General features: G+C 45.6%; 1 long non-coding RNA gene across 1 annotated transcript in view; it reads right to left on the bottom strand.

Annotated features, from left to right (window-relative positions):
- The window catches only part of LOC137538526 (uncharacterized), a 141,828-nt gene extending 127,945 nt beyond the window's left edge, over nt 1-13,883 (bottom strand). Inside the window, exons 1-2 of the long non-coding RNA XR_011024818.1 lie at nt 13,731-13,883; nt 4,750-4,861 (exon numbers count right to left, since the gene is read on the bottom strand). This is a non-coding gene — a long non-coding RNA (uncharacterized lncRNA). The remainder of the gene's footprint in view (nt 1-4,749; nt 4,862-13,730) is intronic.
- Nucleotides 13,884-25,199: the final 11,316 nt, after the last annotated feature.

Raw genomic sequence — 25,199 nt, 5'->3', positions numbered from 1 at the left:
GGCAGAGTAAGGGCCGGTTTACACTTGCAGGGCATCAAAACGGGTGCATTTAAAAACGGAACCAGTTTTTTGAAAACTGATCCGTTTTTCACAATCTTGTGCTTTTGTAGCACACGTTTCCAATCCATTTAAACAAATGGCAAAAATGTGCACTTCCTTATGGGTGTTTCTATCATGGTAATGGATTTTTTTGACCAATAGGAAGAACGTGGGAGTGGTTATGCTGTACCAAGCAGATTTTTAACTATATAAAGCCTTGTTCAATGTACTTGGGAGGGTTTTGGGAGTCGATTTGGTAGTGCATCTTCTGAACAACACATTGCAACCCCGTATGATTGGGAGGGTTCACATTAAAAAAAAAGCTTGGTCGGCATGTTTGTAGTCCTGCTCGAGCCCTGAGGAGAGGAGCAGGAAGTTTAGGCAATCTGCTTTGGCATAAATGTGTGCAGTGTGCAGATTTGTGCGGGAAGTTGTGTGCAGTTCTGTGCGGGAACGGAAGAGCCAGTTTTGCATTGGCTTGCGGGAACAGAAGATCCATTTTTGCATTGGCTTTCATTGCCTCCATGAGGATCCACTCCCCGGAAAAAAGAGTCAAGCTTGGACTCTCTCCTCAGTTTTCAGGAACGTATCCAACAGTTCCGTTTTTATTGAGTCAAGATTGCCAATATTTTTAACATTATGATCCGTTCATATTCTTTTGTCTGCTCCAAAAAGCATACCAACGGATTCATTTTTATTGCAAGTGTGAACCAGCCCTTAACATTGTTAGTTGCCTCCACAGTAGGAGCTATTTATCCCCTGAAGACGGCAATAGCCGAAACTAGTCGGGACAGGAGCGGGCAATAGAGACACAGGATCGAGTTGAGGGGCCTAAGTACCACCTTGAGTGGGAAGCGCTATCATCCAGAGAGGGTCCTAAGTGGATTGGGACCCTCTTAAAGTAAGTGCCTATCCTCGGACTGCCTGTATGTGCCTTTTTATCCAGAAATAAAAGTTGTGTATATTCCATTAAAAAGCCTCCCTGTTTGCTCTATCTGCACATTGAGTGCATACAGGTGGAGGAGTGGAGAAACATATCAACTATCCAGAAGAGTACAGTAGCGCTGTGTTTACTTTATACAATTGACTGTTTGGATGCAAGGATTCGTCCTCACACAGCAGCACTGCACCTATCATTTGTTGGGGCGCCACGGTTATTACTTTGAAAATCAGGCATTGTACAGTAAGTTGTGTTGTTGTAACAACGTATGCTAATCAACAATCAGTAAGTGATAAAAATGTTCGTGACGCTGTAATTTTTTTTTTAACCACACACTGACTGCTTAATATTTTACTGAAAGTAACGCACAGTAGGGTGTGTTGGTGTAGCAACGTATGCTAATCTACAATCAGTAAGTGACAAAAATGTCCGTAACACTGTCAATTTTTTTTTAACCACACACTGACTGTCTGATATATCACTGAAAGTAATGCACAGAAGGTAAATTTGACACTGTGTGGGGGTAAGTGACAATTAATCACTTATGCACAGTGACAGTGGGCTATAACAGTGACGCTACAACAGTGAGTTACTACAACACACACCACAAAATGCAACAAAATATCAGTACAGCACACAGCAGGGTCAATGTCAGTACACAGGATTACTTTTGTGGTCATGATGAGTCCTCAAAAGGATTATAGGGGGGGGGGGGGGGGGGGAGCTGGTGGCAGCCTATCTAGTCAGGATGAGTCCCTTAAAAGGACTATTGGGGGTCCCTAGCTGGTGCACTGCGAGCTGCAGAGCACATAGGAAGCAGCCAAGCCAAACAGCACAATATAACAATACAGTCTATCTAGCACTGTTCCTGTATCTGCAGCACAGCAAGGAACAGTTCCTCTCCCTACACTGACTACAGGAAGAGTGAAAATAGCCGCCGGGAATCAGGTCAGATTGACCATCCTGTGTCACCTGACTTTAGGGTGAAGAGTCAAAAAATGGCCCTATGGGAAAGTATAGGGCGGGCACGAACGGCCTGTTCTGTTAGCGTCTATGGCGAGATGACGAACGGTGACTGTTTGGGTGAATGTTTCTGCCATCACTAATGGTTTTGAAGGCTTCCCCTACCCCCACAAGAATTGGTACAGATATCAAGATCTCCATCATAACAGTCCTGCCCCCATGACCCCCTTAACAATGCAGCCACCATGACTCCCCTCCGTCTCTCCCCCATGACAGATGCAACTATTATTCTTTACCATAACAAGTCTGGCCATCATGATACCCCCCCCACACACAGACAAAAAAAGAAAAACAGCCATTGTGAGCCTACCTTTTAGCACAATCTCATTTTCATTCATGACGAGCAGAGCATGGAGTGTGTATACTACCTTCCACCACTGGGTACATTCAATCCAAAGGAAAACGCAGACAGCTGCCCAGAATCCCCACTCAGACCAGGGCCAGTGCAGTGTCTGGGGTCAGGCACAAGTTGAGACACCAGAATGTCTGCCGGTATCCTGCAGCTCACAGCACTGCCTCCTTTCTTTCCCTGCTACAGTTGACTTTGGAGGGAGAAGCAGCATGTTTACAGAGCAGCTCTGGAGAACTTAGAGTCAGATGTGAGCACAGCCCTACTGGGGAATGTCATGTAAACCCTGTATTGGAGGGATAGTAAGACATTGGGGGCCCCCACTAGTTACAGGAATGTACATTTCTTCTGGTAGTGGGTTCTTTAGGAGGAAGCACTGCCAAGCAATACATGTAAGTAAGTAAGATCTTATCGATCATTACAGAAATGCTGACTTGGAGTTACGTAAATAATTGCTCTTATAACGAAGTAACGCCTTGCTGTTATTGTTACTGAAATGGAGTTCAGCTTTAAGGGCAGAAGATCCACTATGGAAATCAATGAAGGGCTCACAGGTCACATGTCCAACATAAATGGTTTAAAACACATAAACTAATAAAATGATGCTATTCTGAGACTACCTGTCTCTAGCAATCACATGACATTAACAGAAAACAGCTGCATGCACTGCACATACATTATACATGCTTTGTACTTTAATAGCAATATCTGGGATCAGATGGCAAACATGCAGAGAAATGGCTGTGGATGAAAATCTGAGCACATGAGATTCTGTGTCACATTGATTAGTAGCACATGAACACCAGGGAGAGGAATATATCAGTTTCCGATACCCAGGCATCCATCTTGCAGACAGCTATTCATTTATAACATGCACCAAGAACCTAGCTCACTATCCAATTTCCTCTGTCTCTAAAAATACATTAGGGTATTCCCAGCCACAATGCATAAACACATCTGTTTATATATAGAGAGCTGTTATTTCTTTTTAGTGGTGAGTAAAACGCTTAAAATTAGTTCAGCTCTTTTGATGTGTAGCAGATTTAGCTTTAGGATTACTTTTGCATTTGGAAACTCTTTGGGGAAACGTGGGTCAATAAAGGTGTCTATAAGGTCCATTCAGTGGCCCACAATCGTTACCTTTTTATTAGGAACAGAAACCAGAACTACAGAGTGAAAGAATGGTACTTTCAAATGCTAAAAAAGGGCACCCAAGGAATCCTGGAAACAAGGGCACTGCCACACACGGCAACAATAAAAGCCACAAAAAAAAAAAAAGACCCTTATTTTATCGGACACCTCAACTGCTCACATTTCCACTCATTGCTGCTAATCACGGTCTTGCAGGGGGGGGGGGGGGGGGAGTTAAGAGTTAAGCACAGGTTTCTTTTTTATGGTTAGGTGCCTCCAGGAGGAGGGGTTAGGGTTAGGCACCATGGGGGGTTTAGGGTTAGGCATTGGTAGAGGATTGGTTAAGTATTATATATCGGTAGAGGGAGGGTTCTGTGTGAGCGTACGGTTAGGTCATAGTAAAATATTACCGATATTTTACTATGGTAATTATGTAGTAGAATATCGGTAATTTTACTGGCATTCTACTAGCGGTAATATCTGGCACCCTTTTTTTCAGGTGCCTTTATTACATGTATGTCTTGATCTTGTGTCATGTGGTCACTTAATCACTTAGGCTGAGCCAGAGGGAACAAAAGAGGGAGAGATTTATGTTACATGGTCACAATGAATGCCCAAATATAGATTTTCAGCAATATTCACCAGCCGCTTGCAGTGTACACATCGCCATAGTTGTGAGTGCATTGGCCATGGCTAATTCTATTTATCTGTCTATTGCATTGAAATGAGCCGTTATAGGATATTGGATTTGATGATTGTTATGGATTAAATAAATATATGGCTTGCTGAAATTTGGTGTGCTTGCAGCAAAGCTGTACTGTGATATCCACTTATCCTTTTCAAACATCTACACCTCAAAGTCCATTGGTAAAACAGCCAAGGCAAGCTTTAACAGGCATTAGGGAACCTGCGTATTGCTATTTACACAGATAGCGTAAGAGCTGTACGCGCCCAACACATACACTGCCCCTATTACCTGTAGTGATTATGCATATAAAAGAAGTATCATTAGCATTGGGTGCATACTATGCTATGTGTGCAAATCACGGCATGCACTTTATGAAACGTCCATAAATTGTAAACGCACTAACAGCACAATGTAAGATTGAATGTCTTTTTATGAATAGCTTGCTTGAGGTAACATACACCTAGACGGCATAGCCATCATGGTCACATGACCATAATTTTAACCTTGAAAATAAAGTACTTGGGGAGTGGATAGAATTACATAGCAGCAATGGGGAGGAGGTAGGGATAATCTTATTACCTGAGGCAAAAAGGAGTTCCCACTGCCCTCGTGTCACAGGGAAATATTCTGATGAGTGAATTATTGACAAGCTGACCAGTGTCACAGGGGAAGTGAAGTTCTGTCTTCTGTTCTGTTGGGGAAAACAGCCTATTAGCCACATTTTTATGTCACGTTGTAATTAATGCATCTTAATGACATTTATATTTGTAAAAATAAAAATCTAAGTCGCTCCATCTGATTTTCAAATGTATGTAAGCTGTGCGTGAAGAAGGCTATTTAGTAGAAAACGTACACTTTTTCATTTAATGGACATCAGAGATGAAGACAGTATATACAGCTTTGCTTACTTGGGGCTTCTTCCAGCCCTCAGAAGTCCAGGGCCTTGATTCACTAACCGGCACTAAGCCGGTTAGTGTGCCTTATCACTTAGTGGGCACAAACTACAGCGCTAACCTTATCTGAGGTTAGTGTGCCTTATCTGAGTTAGTGTGGTCTTATCTGAGGTTAGTGTGCCTTATCTGAACTTAGTTCCCCTTAAGTAGCTTTTTGCACACTAAAAGATGCACAAAGCAACATCGCACACTGAACAGCGCGCACAGCGTAATGCGTCGATCTTTGCGTGCGGTGCGACGATAACGTTGCACCCACTATACTGTATATGATGCGACCATAAGGTTGCATAGAATGCAACGATAACTGTGCACTGATGCGCCGTTTAGGTCGCATCCTATGCGACTTTAACCTATTTTGGTTCCTGGACGTAGTTTCTACGTCCAGGAACAATGCAACCGCGGCCGATTGTGCGCGTGCACGCGCACTCCCGGCCGCGGATTCGGTAGCCAAGGAATCAATGTATCGGGCAATGGAGTCCGATCACTGATTCCTCTCCCCCGCTGAAAAAGCAACAGCTTCTCTCGGAAGCTGCGCCTTTTCTGGCCGTTCCCTTCCCGATGTGTCACTCTAAGCGCATTCTACGCTTAGAGTGACGTCATGTAAACAAACTCATGGCCGCCATCTTGTGGCCAAAAAGTAATACTACACCTGAAAAAAAAAAAATAATTAACACACATTTACATTATAAATCTATTGTTTACCTCCCACCCTCCAAAAAGTACCCAAATAAAATGTTTACTATAAAAAAAAAATCCATTACAATAATAAAAAAAAAATGTAAAGATTCACCTAAGGGTCTAAACTTTTTAAATATCAATGTAAAGATGAAATATTTCTATATTTTTTTTTATTTTAAACTTGTAAATAGTGATAGATGCAAAATGGAAAAAATGCACCTTTATTTCCAAATAAAATATTGTCGCCATACATTGTGATAGGGACATAAGGGCAAATACAATACGTGAGTTTTAATTATGGAGGCATGTATTATTTTAAAACTATAATGGCTGAAAACTGAGAAATAATGCATTTTTCCATTTTTTTCTTATTCTTCCTGTTTAAATGCATTTACAGTAAAGTGGCTCTTAGCAAAATGTACCCCCCAAAGAAAGCCTAATTGGTGGCGGAAAAAACAAGATATAGATCAGTGCATTGTGATAAGTAGTGATAAAGTTATAGGCTAATGAATGACGTGAACATTTCTAACGTGAAAACGACGGAACCTGAATGGGTTAAGGTCGCATCATGTACAGTATAGTGGGTGCGATGTTATTTTGCGATGTTATGCAGTGCGCGATGTAGCTTTGTGCATCTTTTAATGTGCACTAAAGGGGCACTAAGTTCAGATAAGGCAACTACCAAGATGGCGCCCACGCAGGTCGCCTCGGTCACATGGCTCCGACAATGTTAGATGTTTTTAGTTGTTTTTAGATACTTTTTATCTTAAGTTAGTTAAGTTTTAGCTTTAGTTAGCAGTTTTTAGCCACAGGCTCTCCTGGTACCTGTTGCCGCTTCTGCTCCCGCCTCCGGGCACACGGCGGCTCTCGGTCTGCACCCAGTGTCTCCCGGCCGCAACTCCCCGGATCCTGGATGTTGGTACCCCCAGCCTCCTGTTACCTGTCCGCTGCTCCTCTGGCTGCCCACATAGCCTCCCACTGCACCGGGTACCTCCTGCGCTCCGGCTCTCGACACTCGGTGGCTCCTTCCTGACTCCCGGCGGCTCCTGGACACAGCCCGTCGCTGCACCCAGTGGATCTCCCAGCTGCTACTCTCCGGATCCTGGCTGTCGGCACCCCCCGCCTCCTGCAACGTGCCCGCTGCTCCTCGGTGTCCGCCCACATAGCCTGCCGCTGCACCGGAAACCCGCTGCGCTCCCAAAGGCCGCATCCCCAGCTCACTCTGGCTCCCGGACTGTCGCAGCACTGCCAGCTTCTAGATCCCGACACTGCCCTGCGGCCCCAGCAACCTGCTCGCCGCCCTCGGCTGCCTCCCGGACAAACAAGCACCTCCTTGGCCTGCTCCCCATCCATCTGTGGGAGCGTTCCCCCCCCTACTGCACCCACGTGGCCTGGCCTGCATCCACGCGGGCCGGCCTGCACACCAGCAACCACGTGGGCCGACCTGCACACCAGCAACTCTGGAGCTGCATCCCGCCTAGAGGGGAAGGAAGGGCTCCGCTCCACCGGCCTGCACACCATCAACCTGGCCTCCGGGACAGCACATCGCCCGCCTGGAGGACTCCATGCCACAAGCCTCTCCTTGGTGAGTTCTGCCCTGGGTGTGCTTCTGACGCTCGTCCCCCCCATCCTCTGACTGAAATAGACTGTGCTGTGTTGTGCCTGCTCCATGTCATCTGTGCCTGTCCCTGCCCCATGTCATCTGTGCCTGCTCTATGCATCTGTGCCTGCTCTGTGCCATCTGTGCCTGCTCCATGCCATCTGTGCCTGCCACACACCACCTTGTGCCTGCTCCATACCATCTTGTGTGCCTTAGCACGTGCTGTACTGCCCGCTCCCTCCCATGTACCTGTGCCACTGACTGTGCCGTTCTGTTTGCTATTCTCCCATACCATCTACCTGTGCTACCCATATCTGTGCTATAGTCTGGGCCGTGCCGCTGCACCATACCACCGCCTGCCTCGCACCACTGTGCCGTTCTGCTTGCTCCATACCATCTATCTGTGCTATAGTCTGGGCCGTGCCGCTGCACCATACCACCGCCTGCCTCGCATCACATCTACTGGCTGCTTCATATACTGTGCTGCCTGTTTCATCCCACCTACCGGCCCGCACACTGTGCTATGTACTGGGGAAAGTATGCCATGGGTGCAGTACGGACTACCATCCTTTCCAGAGAAGCCCTTCTTAAATGGGAACCCCCGGCCAGCCAGTACCCCCCATCAGGCTCTTCCCTGTGGAATGCCGTCACCGCACACATCAAAGATCTCTCCGCCAAGTGTGCACCTAGCAAACGCCGCCACAGAGGAAGGAGGGCGGGGGCCCAGGTCCGACTCAAAAGGAAAGGCCTTAGCTCCCCTGTCCCTGCCATCCTACTAGCTAACGTCTGCTCACTCCCCAACAAACTGGATGAGCTGCTCCTCCTACTCGGCAGCAAACCCCAGATCAACAAGAACACCCCTGTTCTCTGTTTTACCGAGACCTGGCTGTGCGACAGCATCCCTGACAACTCCCTACAGGTACCTGGCTACGACCTCCAAAGAGCAGACCGTGATGCAGCCCTCTCAGGGAAAACGAGAGGCGGAGGTATCTGCTTTTACATAAACACCTCCTGGTGCTCCAACACCACCACTCTCCACAAGGCCTGTACCCCAGATGTTGAGCTCCTTGCCATAAAATGCAGGCCTCGGTACTCCCCGAGGGAGTTCTCCTCCCTTGTCCTCGTTGGGGTCTACATTCCCCCTGACGCATGCACAAAGACTGCCCTGCAAGTACTCAACGACTGTATCTCGCGGTGGGAAACAGCCCTCCCTGAGGCCCTTTTCATCATCTTGGGCGACTTCAATAAGGCAAACCTTCGGTACGTGAGGCCCCTCTACAAGCAGCACATCACCTGCCCTACCAGGAACTGTAACACCCTGGACCACTGTTACACGGTCCACAAGAACGCTTATAAGGCCATCCAAGGAGCCCCCCTGGGGAACTCTGACCACAACACAATACACCTGATCCCCACCTACAGGAGGCTCCTGGAGAGATCAAAGCCCGTCACCAAAACTATTAAAAAGTGGACAGCAGATGCCAAACTGGAGCTCCAAGCTTGCTTTGAAACCACCGACTGGGGAACTCTGGAGGCACCCACCCTTGATGAATGGGCTGAGAATATCACCTCCTACATTAGCTTCTGTGAAGATGCATGTATTCCATCCAAGTCCTTCAGAGTCTACCCCAATAACAAGCCGTGGTTCAACGACAAGCTTCGCCGACTTCGGAAACGCAAAGAGGAAGCGCACAGGTCTGGCTCCCCAGAGGAATTCAGAGAGGCTAGGCTCACCCTGAAAAAAGGATTGCGAGCGGCAAAGAGGGCCTATGCCGAGAAGCTGGGGCTCTGCCTCCAGTCTACCAACACACGGGAGGTATGGAAAGGCCTGAGAGCAGCCACGAATTTCAAACCAGCATCCCAATCGGCGACCCCTAGCCAACGACTGGCGGAGGAGCTCAATGAGTTCTACTGTAGGTTTGAGCAACACCACAACCAGCCCGCGGGTCATCCAGCATCGACCCCTCCCTCTGGCGAACTCGGCGCCCTGGCTCCTAGCGTTGTTCTGGAATCGGCTGTACTCCGGCACCTCCGGAAGCTGAACCCCAGGAAATCTTCCGGCCCGGACGGTGTGTCGTCTACTTGCCTGCGAACCTGCGCCGACCAGCTAGCCCCTGTGCTCACCTCCCTGTTCAGGCAGTCACTATCTGACGGTACAGTTCCCTCCTGCCTAAAGAGGTCTATAATTGTACCAGTTCCAAAAAAAACAGGCAGTACTGAGCACAATAACTTCCGACCAGTGGCCCTTACCTCTAACATCATGAAGCTCCTCGAGCGGTTGGTCCTTGCCCACCTTAAGGGGTCCACGGACGCCCTTCTAGACCCGCTCCAATTTGCATATAGGGCAAACAGATCCGTGGAGGATGCCATCAATGTCAGCATGGCATACATCACTGAGCACCTGGACAGCCCGGCCTCCTACGCCAGGATCCTGTTCCTAGACTTCAGCTCGGCGTTCAATACGATATGCCCAGACATCCTGATCACCAATCTGATGCAACTTGGAGTTGATCCTACTCTCCGAGCATGGATCAAGGACTTCCTGACAAATAGAACGCAACAGGTGAAGCTTGGCAACTACTACTCCAGCGTACGTACCACCAACACCGGGGCTCCACAAGGCTGTGTTCTGTCACCTCTACTGTTCTCCCTGTACACCAACAACTGCATCTCATACACTGACTCTGTGAAGGTCATAAAATTCGCAGACGACACCACTATCATTGGCCTAATTGGAAGCAACGGGGAGCAGGAATATCGTAGCGAGGTCGAGAGAATAGACAACTGGTGTAGAGACAACAACCTAGTTCTTAACACAGCAAAGACTGTTGAACTGGTGGTAGATTTCAGGAGGAATCCCCCCCCCTCCGTCCGGTCATCATTGGAGGAACGGAAGTCTCTACTGTGTCATCGGTCCGGTTCCTGGGCACGACTCTCACTAACAACCTGAAATGGGAGCACAACACCACCAAAATTCAGAAGAAATCCCAGCAGAGGATGTTCTTCCTGCGCCAACTGAAGAGATTCGGCATGCCCAAGGAACTGCTGACCAGCTTCTATACTGCCACTATAGAATCCATCCTCTGCTCCTCAGTCATTGTCTGGTACGGGGGCGCAACGGCCAGCGACAAACAGAAACTGCAGAGAGTCATAACTGATGCAGAGAGAATCATCGGGTTTCCGCTTCCGCCTCTTGATCTCCTCCACTTCGCTAGGTTGAGGAAGAGGGCCTCCATGATCTCCCGTGACCCCTCCCACCCTGGCAGCCACTACTTCAAGCTCCTCCCACTGGGACGTCGCTATAGGACTATTCCATCCAAAACCACCAGGCGGAAGAATACCTTCTTCCCCCAAGCTGTACGGTCACTGAACTCCAACCTCCCCCGGCCCGGCCTGCTGTTCTAACTGCCGGGTTAGCCGGCCCCGGACGCTGCCTGCCTTGTTCCTATCCGAATATGGACTCGGGGCCCTTAAACAGCATTTTATTTTATTTTTATTTTATTTTATCTGTCTACTGCATTTTTATAACTGTATGTGTTGTATGTCTGCCTACGTCACCTATGCCATGTGTACCACAAATAATTCCGACTACAGCTCTGCTGTATTTGGCGAAATAAAACTGATTCTGATTCTGATTCTGATTCTGATTCTGATTCTGACTAACCTCAGATAAGGCACACTAACTCAGATAAGGCACACTAACCTCAGATAAGGCACACTAACCTCAGATAAGGCACACTAACCTCAGATAAGGCACACTAACCTCAGATAAGGCACACTAACTCAGATAAGGCACACTAACTCAGATAAGGCACACTAACTCAGATAAGGCACACTAACCTCAGATAAGGCACACTAACTCAGATAAGGCACACTAACTCAGATAAGGCACACTAACTCAGATAAGGCACACTAACCTCAGATAAGGCACACTAACTCAGATAAGGCACACTAACCTCAGATAAGGCACACTAACCTCAGATAAGGCACACTAACCTCAGATAAGGCACACTAACCTCAGATAAGGCACACTAACCTCAGATAAGGCACACTAACTCAGATAAGGCACACTAACTCAGATAAGGCACACTAACTCAGATAAGGCACACTAACTCAGATAAGGCACACTAACCTCAGATAAGGCACACTAACCTCAGATAAGGCACACAAACTCAGATAAGGCACACTAACTCAGATAAGGCACACTAACTCAGATAAGGCACACTAACCTCAGATAAGGCACACTAACCTCAGATAAGGCACACTAACCGGCTTAGCGCCGGTTAGTGAATCAAGCCCCATGTGTCCCTCGTCGCAGTTCCGCTGTGTTTCAGGGTATCGATGTCAGCCCTATAGTGGATCGCAGCTTCTGGGCATGCACGAGCCTCTTGCAGAGTAGCACTGCGCATGTGTAGAATGCTCCTGTCAGTGGAAGTATGACCGCAAATGACATGCACATGCCCACACATGTGCAGAAGCTGCTAACCAATAACGGGGCTGACAGTGGGACACTGAACCACATTGTCCCACTGTCTTTACATCGGATGTCCTTCAAGTTGACCAATAAATGGTATCACCTGATTAACAACTTCCTGTGTTAGCTTGGTATTAGCATAGCTAATTCAGGGTGCACTGTGCAAGTATGGTTATGCAGTCTAAAGTTGTGCTTTTAGTACCACAGTGGGGTTTATTCACTAAAGGAAACAGTGCCAGTAACCTCCTGTTACTTGCGCTATTTCCATAGCGTGCTTTAAATGTAATGGGCTGCACGCTACGCGCGCTATTAGCCGCATAGCGTGCGTATACACAGGAGCGCACGCTAAGCTGTGGATAGTGCAGCATAGCGAACGCTATTAATGTAATCATCCTTCCAGCAAATAAGGAGCTCTCCTCCTACCCTTCGCCCCTTCGCGTCTAATCACTATAAAGGACGTGATCCCCGCTCTCTGATTAGCACAATAGGCTGCCTGTCACTTGACAAGCAGCCTATTGGGCCAATCAGAGTGCGGGTATCACATCCTTTATAGTGATTGGATGCAATGGGGCGAAGGGCGGGAGAAGAGGAGCACTTCTTATTTCCTGCAAGGAGGCTTAAATTAATAGCACTTCCCGCAGCATAGCTGCATAGCATGCGCTCCTGTGTATACGCGTGCTATTCGGCCAGCACATTACATTTAAAGCACGCTACAGAAATAGCGTGCGTAACAGAAGGTTACTCATGCTATTCCCTTTAGTGAATCAACCCCACTAGTACCTTTATTAGAAAAACAAGGTGACTATGAATTTTGAACTCAGACAAGATACGTAATGTGAACCCGAGGTGAAAATAAATTGATGAGATAAACAACCTAAATTATCTTCCTACTCATAAAAATGACCTTTTTTTAGATATCCCATGTTTTTATTTTATGTATAAACATACACAAAGCAGATTTAATGTTTTATTGTCTCTGCTCAATTGCAGTGTCTCAAGAGTCCCAGAGCGGAAAAAAAATTAACTATTCACCTTTTTATCTCTCCCTTTCTGTCAGAAGCCCAGTTCTCTGCTTCGGAAATTGTTTTATAGCTGTACTTTATCAGTGAGGGATGCTGTAGCCCGATTGGACCTGACTGTAAGTTTCATAGCTAAATATTATCACTTACAGACAGGGAAAATAGAAAAAGAGCACAGCACAGGTGTATGTATGCTTGCCACTGTATATACACATGTCTGTCTCATCACATCACATGTCATCTCAGGTACATTTTAAGTATACTTAATACTTTTTTTTTTGTTTCAAAGTTTTTATTGAAAATTTTGAAAATTTTACATGAACATCGGATAACAAGAGGGAAAGAAGGTAAAAACCCCCAGAGCTCATATAATACAAAACGTTGTACATAGGGTGATCATGAATGACAGAGTGATCATATAACTTGGAAATAACAATAGCTTCTGTTCATAAATTGACCAAAGTACTTGGACGGGGAGAACAGACTATACAAAGGGTAATGGGGAGAAGGGGGGGGGGGGGTATACTTAATACTTTCAAGTTACTTTCCATAAATATGATGTCAAATCAGTGTCTATGCTTTTACAGTTACATAATTATGCCCACAGATATATGAGAACCATTTTAATATTGATACGCATAATCTCAGAAGCTCTGACAACTTTGAGCACTGCAATAATCAAATCACTTGGGAACAGGTGCAGATTTTATGACTTTAACTTGCATTTTTGCAGGAATCATTCTCTTCATCCATCTTCATAGAAGCGCAAGCTTCTTGCTGATGGTGATAAATGAGCTACGGAATTTGCAATTAATAAAGGCAGCAATCTTACTAACACATTGTAGAAGTAGCAGTGTGAGACCAGCAGAATTTGCATGATGGAAGAGCATGGGATGGAAGCTCACAACTGTCCCTCTTTACTCCTCTAATCTTCTCTTCTTGGCAAGATATACAACTCTGTATTCATAAATGTTTTTCAACTACTAAAAAAGTTGTCACAGCGGGCCTGAAGCACTATGGTAAAGTTGCCATGCACATTAACGTATGTGTTGCTATGGGAACAGGCACATTACCCTAGTAATGCATAGTGCACTAATGGGATATTGGGCGGTCCCCCCCCCACACACACACACACTGTTAGTGTAATGGCCCATACTCACGAGGGACTTTTGTCGCCTCAACACGCGGCGCGCACGTGTTGCGGCGACAGGTCGCCCGTGAGTATGGGCCATCGCGCGCGCCCGCACCCCGAACTGTCGCCCGTCGCTCATGTCGCCATGCGATTGAAAGTTTCAATCGCAAGGCGACAGTCGCCGCCGCACCTCCCCCGCAACTGTCGCTAGTCCGCGTGAGTACGCGGACTAGCGACAGCAACCTCCATTGTGGTAAATGGAGCTTCCGGCGGGGGGAGGAGGAACGTCGGCGACAGCTTCCGTCTCGCCGCTGGTCCCTCTTCCGCGTGTGTACGCGGAGGGACCTGGCGAGGAGCTGTCGCCGGCCTGTCGCCCACACGCTCACGTGTGCTGGCGACAGGCCACTTCTGCAGCCCGTGAGTACGGGCCATTAGTAACAATAAAATTGGCATGCACTGCCTGCGCACAGCAACATTATGGTTGCATAGGGCATCAGGCCTACAATGCTAAATGTTATGTCCAGACTCTAAATGCTGCTAATATAAAGAAAGATTAGTAAGGGAGAAAAGGTTAAGTGTGACTGGAATAATGAAGACATGTCTTTGTTCATGCCTGATGGTAGAAGTGATAGAAGTGTCACTAAGTAGAGGTGTTGGTGTGACTGGAGGTGTATTGGGAGTGGGTTTTCTGCCCAGATAGGTTTGCACTAAAAAGCCACCCCCTCCTCCTGTTCTTATATCAGAAAGGTATATGGAACATTTTACTATCCTCAGATTTCAGCATGAAATCTATCAGGAATGGGCACAGCGATGCCGTGTTCGCCACCTACCTGGTCGCCTCTCAATTGTAAATGCGTGTGACGTCACACACGCACCTGGTCAGGGCCGGATTTGTACTCTTTACCGCCCTAGGACACTGTCACCAGCCGCCCCCCTTCAGTATAGGTAGCGAGATGACCCCTCCCCCTTTCTCTCTAGTATAGGTAGTCTGATGACCCCCTCCAGTATAGGTAGCCAGATGACTCCTCACCCCTATCCCTCCAGTATAGGTAGCTAGATGACCCCTCCCCCTTCTCTCTAGTATATGTAGCCAGATTATTCCCCCCCCCCCCCTTTCCCTCTAGTATAGGCAGACAGATGACTCCCTGAATCCCTCCGTTTCCCACCCCCTTTCAGTATAAGTAGCCAGCTCGCCTTCACACTGCAGCAGCCATCAGTGTCACTCATTTCTCCACTCATCTTCAGTGCAGAAGCTTCCTCTTCCTTTCCGTCTCCAATGCTGCCCAAGTCCATAACTGCTGGCCACAATGCAAACGTGCACAGAGAGCAAGATGGTTGCTGCACAGGTGGCTAGCAGCAGAGTACAGCGGTCAGGCGCTCTCCTGATCTCCCTGCATTGCAGCATTTGCAAGCTTTAAAATGCTGCACCAGTTTAGCCTCCTACTTTGGTGCCCCTTCCTCCTGTTGTGCCCTAGGCCATGGCCTAGGCGGCCTTGGCCTAAATCCGGCCCTGCACCTGGTGTCACATGGTGTCACATGGATGAGGTCGGGAGTCTCGGCAGTGGGACAGGTGAGATTTAACACTCCATGAGCACCAGGGGGAGGGGGGAACATTTTTCACTTAAGGGGACAGTACCCGGTTTCCATCAGGTTTGTTGGTCATCATGATATCTAACACTGTTATTGCCATGCACCTGATAAAAAAAACTTTCATCCGAGATATTTCCAGCATTTCCAAACAATGCATATGAGCAATTTCAACCCAAAATGTATGAAATCATTGATTGGGCAGACATATTGCGGCACTGATTTTCATCTGATTATCAAATCAGATGGTTGATCAGAATCAGTAGATGTATGGGCACCTTTGCAAACATCTGAAATTCTTATCCGTCACCTCTGCACAGTCTTTGGAATGAACATGCCAAGTGGTAGTGGATAACTACTCAGCAAGTGTGTTAAAGGACACCTAAAGTGAGAGGGATATGGAGGCTACCATATTTATTTCGTTTTAAGCATTACCAGTTGTCTGGCAACATGCTGGTCTTTCATGCATCAGTAGAGATCATTGATGTGAAACAAACATGCAGCAAAGCCAGTCAAACTTGAGTTAAAGAGGAACTCCGGTGAAAATAATGTGATAAAAAAAGTGCTTCATTTTTATAATAATTATGTACAAATGATTTAGTCAGTGTTTGCTCATTGTAAAATCTTTCCTTTTCCCGATTTACATTCTGACATTTATCACATGGTGACATTTTTACTGTGGGCAGGTTATGTAGCTGCTGCTAGCTGTTTTGGCCGTTAGAGACCGCTGTATTTCCTGTCTCTGAACATTGTTCCATTGTGGCAGTTTGCCAGGAGCACCGCGATCCTCAGAGCTTCTTGTGGGAGGGGTTTCACCACAATATCACATGCCGGACACTACCTGAACCACATACTTTTATCTTGGTCTCATCAGACCACAACATGGTTACAGTAATCCTTGGTATGCTTGTGTTCTGAAAACTGTTTGGGACCTTTGCTGTGCATCATCTTTAGAGGAACATTTGTTCTGGGGTGACAGCCATGCAGACCAATTTGGTTTCAATATTTTTATTGAATGTTTCAAAAATTACAAAAGAATATGTAAACATACGTACATAAGACGATAGACTCTGATAACAAAGGCACAAAGGGCACTTCAACAGCTACTAAGCATTATGTCTACAGTCGTACATTCAATGTAACAAACAGCATGTGGATGAGATGCACTGCCCGCATGGTATTGTCGTTGGCTTGTCTACCCAGTGCAAAGCCCACTTGGTCCTTGTGAATGATTTGGAGGAGGAAGGAGTTCAGTCTTTGGGCCTGTGCTTTCCCAAGGATCTTAAGATCATTGTTTATGAGAGATCGGACGAAGTTGGTAAGGTTGTAGGATGGGCTGGGCAGATTTCTGAATCATTGAGACTGTAGCCTGTAACATAGTGGTTGGGGTTTCTTGGCCCTCCCATAAGGCATTTAAACAAGAGACTAGAACAGGGAGGTCCACAAATTTGTGTTAGTCTGGGGCGTAACTAGAAGTCACTGGGCCCCCTGCGAGACTCTGGATGGCCCTCCCTAGCCCCCACCCCAGGTATAGGTGACCCCAGTATAGATAGCCAGGTATCGGTGCCTGCCCCAGTATAGCCAGGTATAGGTGCCCGCCCCCAGTATAGCCAGGTATAGGTGCCTGCCCCCAGTATAGCCAGGTATAGGTGCCCTCAGTATAGCTAGGTATAGGTGCCCTCAGTATAGCTAGGTATAGGTTCCCCACAGTATAGCCAGGCATAGGTGCCCCCAGTATAGCCAGGTATGGGTACCTGCAGTATAGCCAGGGATGGGTGCCCACAGTTTAGACAGGCATGGGTGCCCCCTGTATAGCCAGATATAGGTTTTCTCAGTATAGCTAGGTATAGGTGTCCTCAGTATAGCCAGGAATAGGTGCCCTCAGTATAGCCAGGCATGGGTGTCCACAGTATAGCTAGGTATAGGTGCTCATAGTATATCCAGGCATGGGTGCCCCCGTATAGCCAGGCATGGGTGCCCACAGTATAGCTAGGTATAGGTGCCCTCAGTAAAGCCAGGCATAGGTTTCCACAGCATAGCCAGGTTTAGCTGCCCTCAGTATAGCCAGGTTTAGCTGCCCTCAGTATAGCCAGGTTTAGGTGCCCTCAGTATAGCCAGGTATAGTTATCTAGTTAGGTGCCACAGACCCAGGGGCACAGCGCATGACAGGGGAGCAATGCTCTAACACAGTGGCGCGGGGGGGGGGGGGGGGTCCTTCTCCCCCCTCCCTCACCATAGGCTCCCCCCTTCAGCATTGATGGCAATGTGTCTGATCAGACATTAAAACAGTAGCAGCAAGCAGGCATGGAAAAGGGAACGCGGACATACAGGTCTGATCTTTCCTGATACACAGAAAGTAGCGTCGGGCACTTACAGAGAAGAACCTCCGGTGCGTGAAAATCGAAAGTAAGTCCGCCTTCCCTTTTCCATGCCCGCTTGCTACTGTCATTGTAATGTCTGATCAGACAGATCACCGTCTGTGCTGGAGGGAGAGCGCTGAAGGGGGAGCCGAGGTAAGGGAGGGGGGAGTGGGCCCCCTTCCCCGCCACTGTGTGTGGGCATTGCTCCCCCTCATGCATTGCATCCCCTCTTGCCCCCCAAAACGGCCCTGGATGGGACCCAGAGCCCCCCCCCCCCCCCCCCTTCCCATGGCTGCATCCCTTGCAGCCCTGATTGTTATGCCACTGGCGGTAGTATTGGCCTGAGAATCCGTCTGGACCCCCGTCTGGGGTTTTGTGTGGCTTCAATGTTTTAATGACTTGAAGGACTTCTGAAAGAGATATTTCAGAGTTAAGGACTTCTATGCTCCCTGGCAAGAGGGGAGTAGATGGTATAGAGGAGAAAAGGTTTTCACATGGGAAGGATTCTTCTTGTGTGTATAGGTTTTTCAGGAAGGAGGAGAAGATTTCAGTGACCGTTTTAGGATTAGTCGTGACTGCCCCAAATTGCATTTGTATTCTGTGAATAGGTGTGACTGGTGGTGTTCTTAAGCCTGCGTGCTAGCATAGTCAGGGGTTTGTTAGCATTAAAGTAGTAGAACTGAAGTTGCCAACTGAGTTGTTTTTTGAACTGTTCACTGAGCAGGAGGTCTCACTCAGTCCTGGCTTTATTTCTCAGAGCTCTATTTGCTAAGGAGGGAATGGTCTTCCATTGGGCTTCTAGGGACTGTGAATCAGTTTGAGCTACTTTGCAGACCAATTTGATGCAGTGTGCAGCGTATGGTCTGACCACTGACAGGCTGAATCCCCACCCCTTCAGCCTCTTCAGCAATGCTGCCTGTAATCATACTGTATTTGTAAAAATTGTACTCTATTTGTAAAAGACAACCTCTGAATATGACGCTGAACCATTCATTTTTTTTTTGTTCAACCATGGTGAGGCCTGTTCTGAGTGGAACCTGTCCAGTATGAGAGAGTGTAAGATTGATAACACCAAACTTAACACACATGCTCCTCATTCACACCTGAGACCATGTAACACTAATGGGTAACATGACCACGTGCTCGTTATCATCGCTGATCGTTAGACAGGAGATTAATGAATGGGTATGTAGTTCCCATTCACTAATCTCTGTCCCAGTGCGAATGATCGCAGGCATCAAAGTGATGCTGCAATCATTTGTCTACTACCGACAGAACTCATGCATGCATTACTCCCTATTTAGCATACTATAGAGACACAATAGGAAGAAATGTGCAAGGACATCGTGTGGCCAAATAGTAAAACTACATCTACACACAAATATTTAAAAAAAGACCCACAAATACATTTAAAATTAACACTTTACCTCCCACACTGTCCCATAAGCACCCCAATTTTTTTGGCATTTAAAAAAAAAAAAATATATATATATAAATTACAAATTAAAAAAAATACATAAATAGTTACCTTAGGGACTGCATTTTTTTAATATGTAGAGATTGTTACTGTTAATTTTTAAACAATGGGCTTGTAAATAGTGATGGATGCAAAACTGAAAAAATGCACCTTTATTTCCAAATAAAATATTGGTGCCATACTTTGTACTAGGGAAATATTTTGAATGTTGCAATAACTGGGACAGATGGGCAAATAAAATGTGTGGGTTTTAATCACAGTAGCATGTATGATTTTAAAAGTATAATGGCCGAAAACCAAGAAATAATGAATCTGTTCCGTTCTCTTTTGATTTTTCCTGTTAAAATGCAGTTAGAATAAAATTATTATTAGCAAAAAGTACCCCCAAAGAAAGCCTAATTGGTAGCGGAAAAAAAAACCCAAGATATACATTGTTTTGTTGTGATAAGTAGTAATAACATTATAGGCGAATGAATGGAAGGCTCGCTGGTGAACTGGTGAAAAATGCTCTGGTTTTTAAGGGGAAAAACCCTTGGTGGTTAATGGCCGTGTGTTGGGTTATTTTGATGTGAAAGCACTGTTATACAAGCTGTACACTGACTACTTTACATTGTTTCCAAGCGTCATACCTTCAGTGTTGTCCCATGAAAAGGTATAATAAAATATTTACAAAAATGTGAGAGGTGTACTCACTTTTTGAGACACTGTATGTTTCAGGGAAAATGTCCATGGTTTCAACCAATGAGAATCCACCCCTAAAGAGCATTTTTATTGGTCCACTAAACTGATCAATGAGAATACTTCAGAAAAAAAGATGTGCTGCATAAATAATCAGAACTTTACACAGTACAGATAAGGTAAAAAAAGAATAAACTGTCATGTAAACAGGTATCATCCAGTTAGTCTTCCAACTCTGCTTATTTCCTGTTCATTCCAGGGGAGTTAATGTTCAATGGACAGCAAGACAAACTGCCTAGCCAAATATCACGTCACGTCACTGGTGCTGCCTGGCTCGCCTGTAACAATAAGTACTGCATTTTCATGTGTGCTTCACTGTATTCCATAAAATGATGACAAGGTCTTCGACTGGTAAAGTCATCCAAACAATTTTCCAACTTTTATGTACTGCAGTATTGTACAGTAAAGTGTAAACTGGCCCTGCTGGATTTAAGTTGACAACAATTTGTTAGTGTGCGGCTCTGACCTGTGTGTGCCAGTTAAAAGTTGTAAAGGTGAACCTAATGGCACGTAAATTGTACAACATCAGAGCAGCAGTATCGTGCCTAAGACTTTGCTATTCAAAAGGCTGTAACTCCATGTTATTTTTCTCCTCTGTATACCTGTCAATGCATTATGAACCATTCCACAGTTAATAGGCTGGATGCGACCCTGAACTGTGAAGTGTGTAATGACACTTCTGTAACAATAGTACCTAGATCATGTCTGCTCAACCGTACTCCGTCTGCCTGTCAATTAATGATTTTTCAACTCTCATTAGTTTTCTATTGTTTGTTCATTGCACTGGGGTGTTTCAGGCTGATTTACTGACAACTTCGGCAAGCATGCCAAATAAGAAAACAAAGTAAGCTAGGTTACTTCTTATTATTATTTTTATTTTATTTACTTTTAGTCAGTGCACGCCATTCTATTCATTGGCATCTTATTTTGAGACTGCAAAACGGACTCTCAAGGCAAGGCAAGATTCTGTAAGACAATGGAGAAAACAGACCCACTAATTTTCAGTATGTGAGCACACACGTTTGGAGGGTGGGGTGGGGGAGGGTTGGGGTGTTTGTTACTGGCTTGCAACTGCAGGGAGACCCAGAGCTTTAACCACTTGCCGACCGCGCACTCATACCGCGCGTCGGCAAAGTGGCAGCTGCAGGACCAGCGACGCAGTACTGCGTCGCCAGCTGCAGGCTGATTAATTAGGAAGCAGCCGCTCGCGCGAGCGGCTGCTTCCTGTCAAATCACGGCGGGGGGCTCCGTGAATAGCCTGCGGGCCGCCGATGGCGGCTCGCAGGCTAAATGTAAACACAAGCGGAAATAATCCGCTTTGTTTACATTTGTACGGCGCTGCTGCGCAGCAGCGCCGTAAGGCAGATCGGCGATCCCCGGCCAATCAGCGGCCGGGGATCGCCTCCATGTGACAGGGGAATTCCTGTCACTGGCTGCACAGGACGGATAGCGTCCTGTGCAGCCCGGATCACCGGGAGGGAGAGGTAGGAGAGGGAGGGGGAGAATGTCGCCGCGGAGGGGGGCTTTGAGGTGCCCCCCCCCGCAACTAGCCTGCACGCAGGAGCGATCAGACCCCCCCTGCACATCATCCCCATAGGGGGGAAAAAAGGGGGGCGATCTGATCGCTCTGCGTGCCCTCTGATCTGTGCTGGGGGCTGCAGAGCCCACCCAGCACAGATCCCTTCAAACAGCGCTGGTCCTTAAGGGGGGGTAAAGGGTGGGTCCTCAAGTGGTTAAAGATAAACCGTGACCAAGAATTGAACTTCATCCCAATCAGTAGCTGATACCCCCTTTTACATGAGAAATCTATTCCTTTTCTCAAACGGATCATCAGGGGGCTCTGTATGGCTGATATTGTGGTGAAACCCCTCCCACAAGAAACTGTGAGGACCATGGTCCTGGCAGTTTCCTGTCTGTGAACCTTGTTGCATTGTGGGAAATAGCTGTTTACAGCTGTTTCCAACTGCCAAAAAAGCAAGCAGCAGCTACTTCCACTGACTGGATGGTGTAATGGTTAAGGGCTCTGACTCTGACACAGGAGACCAGGGTTCGAATCTCGGCTCTGCCTGTTCAGTAAGCCAGCACCTTTTCAGTAGGAGACCTTAGGCAAGTCTCCCTAACACTGCTACTGCCTATAGAGCGCGTCATTGTGGCTGCAGCTCTGGCGTTTTGAGTCCGCCAGGAGAAAAGCGCGATATAAATGTTATTTGTCTTGTCTTGTCTTGTCTTGTCTTGACATCACCTGCCAGCAGTAAACATGTCACCATGTGATAAATGTCAGAATGTAGATCAGGGAGAAGAAAGATTTTACAATGGGCAAACACTGACTAAATCATTTATACATAATTATTGTACAAATGAAGCCCATTTTTATTACACTATTTTCACTGGAGTTCCTCTTTAAGGGGTCCCCCAACTACTTCTTTACCTCCAATAAAGGGATCCATCTTTCAGATCAGGGCCCATATGCAATTCATTTTTTTCTCCTGAGTTTTCTCCTATGTTATATTTTTAAACTTGTAAATAAAATGCCTTTTAAACCCCCAGCAAGCAAGAAAATACTCAAAATAGTTTTGATAGTCCTCTGTTACCTAATTTTTGGTACTTTTTCAATTGCAGAGTGCTGGAAAGTTAATTTAATAGAAAATGAAAAATTATCTCCTAGGAGAAAACTCAGGTGAAAAAGTTAATTGCATATGGCCCTGGTGTTGTTGTGGCTACACTTGTTATGGGTGTGACAATTATGATGTCCTTGTTTTATGACCCTTGCAAGATGGGTCCCCCTGGCTGTGAGGGTTTTTCGAGGTAGGCAAGACAAAGAGTGTAAACATTGGGGGGCCCCTTCAAATTTTACCTGGGGGTCCCCATAATTTGTAGTAATGCCCCTAGTGCTCACAGTATTCTCTGAAAGTATCTACTATAGTGCTCAAAGTATTCCTCTGACAAAAGCTGCCGCCACTATATTCCTTTGGCAGTGCTGTGTCAACAGTATTCCTCTAGGAGGACTCAGCATTCAGAGTATGACCTCTAGTCCCTTTAAACGGTTAAGTGAGAGGGATTTGGAGGCGGACTTGTTTCTTTCCTTTTATATAATGCACATTGCTTGCCTGACTCTCCTGCTGATCATCTGCCTCTAATACTTTAAGCCATAGAACCTAAACAAGCATGCAGATAGGATGTCTATGACAAATCTGGCAAATTAGCTGCATGCTTCTTTCAGGTGTGTGATTTAGGCCATACTGACCAGAAAGATCTGCAGGACACACAGGCAACTAGTATTGTTTAAAAGGAAATAAATATGGCAGCTTCCATTGGTCTCAAACCTTAGGTTCCTTTTAAAGTGGACCTCAACTCAGAACATCCTCTTTGCTCTAAAAGATACACAACAGCATAATAACCTTTAAACAATAAAACATTCTTTGTTACAGCTGATACAAATCCTAAAATACTACTATTTCTACTTTCTGATTCATGGAAGCAGACATATTGTTTTTAAAACATGTTTATTAGGAACTGTGATATACATTATTATTTTCAGATAATGGGAATCTACCACCAATTTTTAAGTGAAAGCAGGAAAAAAATTGCAAAAAAAAAAACAATATGACAAGTAAATAATATTACAGTATAGATAAACTTAACTAATGCTGAAAACAGTATAGTTTTCAAAAATAGACATCATCATCCATTACTTTCTGACAAAGAAAATAATTAAATTGCTTCTCCAATTATACATTTTCACTTACCTTATAAATATTAACACAAATTGAAAGTATAGGTCTATAACTTGCATTCCAAACTCCTGGTAACTTTGAACTGTATATTTTAAACAAGATATAGAGCAGACATATTGTTAACATCTTGTGCTTTCAAATTAGCTTATCTGCAATCTCTGTCATGGCAGTCATGTGACGCAGGGGAGAGATCAAATTTCAACTTGTGATTAGACACAAATGAGGGGGAATTAAACAGGCTAAACTCTGTAAATATATACACCGTGCATTTTGCTATTTTTCCTTCTGTCCTGTGCAAGAGTTCAGGTCCACTTTTACAGTATGCACTGTTGACATTATTCATCTGGCAGTATGCAGTATTCACTCCTCTGGCTGTAAGCAGTGCATGCAATAGCATTCTAGCAGTATGCAGTTTTCACCACATTTCTTTTCCTTATCAATCTGTTAAAAAGACATTAAAATGTGTCTGTAAATAAAAAATAATCATAAATTAAAGTAATCCCTCTTTATTGAAAGGAGTCTTTCATGGAGATGTTTTATGTTGCAGTTTAAATGTGGAATGCTAATCAGTAGATGAATTAATTTAATTTCAAGTTTCTATGAATACACCATTTGCAAAACATCTCTATCGTAAATATAATTACATTACATTATTTCCGCAATCCAATCTGACATTTGAAATCAGAACTTTAACTTGAAATGCTAATCTTCTTAATGCACCAACATGCACTATAAAAGTGTGTTTTCTACCAACTGTGGTTAGTTCTTAATGTGCCCAAATCATTTGGGCATTTCATTTTGGTATGGCTCTTTCGGGGAAGGGGATTGGGGCCCTATGTAAGAACACCCTTTACATATATAAAGGTGCTAATACGTGTGGATGGCAGTGCCCAGGAGCTAAAATGAGTTGTTGTCACTTTAATCCTTTTGATTGCAGCAAATTTGTCACTATGATCAAAATAATAAATCAGTAAGAAGGCCTTAAAATCGTCTTATAGTGTATAATGATCCTGGAATTTTGTTTATATAAAGGGGAGCTGTAATGAGAAAACATTACTAACACTGAGAGCATTCCCACATAGAGAACTGACTGTACTAAGGGTCTTTTTACACTTAATCAGTTGCTCTCAGTTTAAACGGAAAGAAAACTGATTTTCTAAGTAAGTCCCATGTTTTCCTATGGCACCTTTCACACTTAACGCGTTTTAACTGAAATCTTCTTCCCAATGCACTGCTATGGAAAAAACGCGTACCAACGCGCACTAACACGTACTAAC

This window comes from Hyperolius riggenbachi, chromosome 11 (assembly GCF_040937935.1).
Source record: "Hyperolius riggenbachi isolate aHypRig1 chromosome 11, aHypRig1.pri, whole genome shotgun sequence".
In the NCBI taxonomy this organism is placed as follows: domain Eukaryota; kingdom Metazoa; phylum Chordata; class Amphibia; order Anura; family Hyperoliidae; genus Hyperolius; species Hyperolius riggenbachi.
This window is presented reverse-complemented; position numbering and strand designations above follow the sequence as displayed.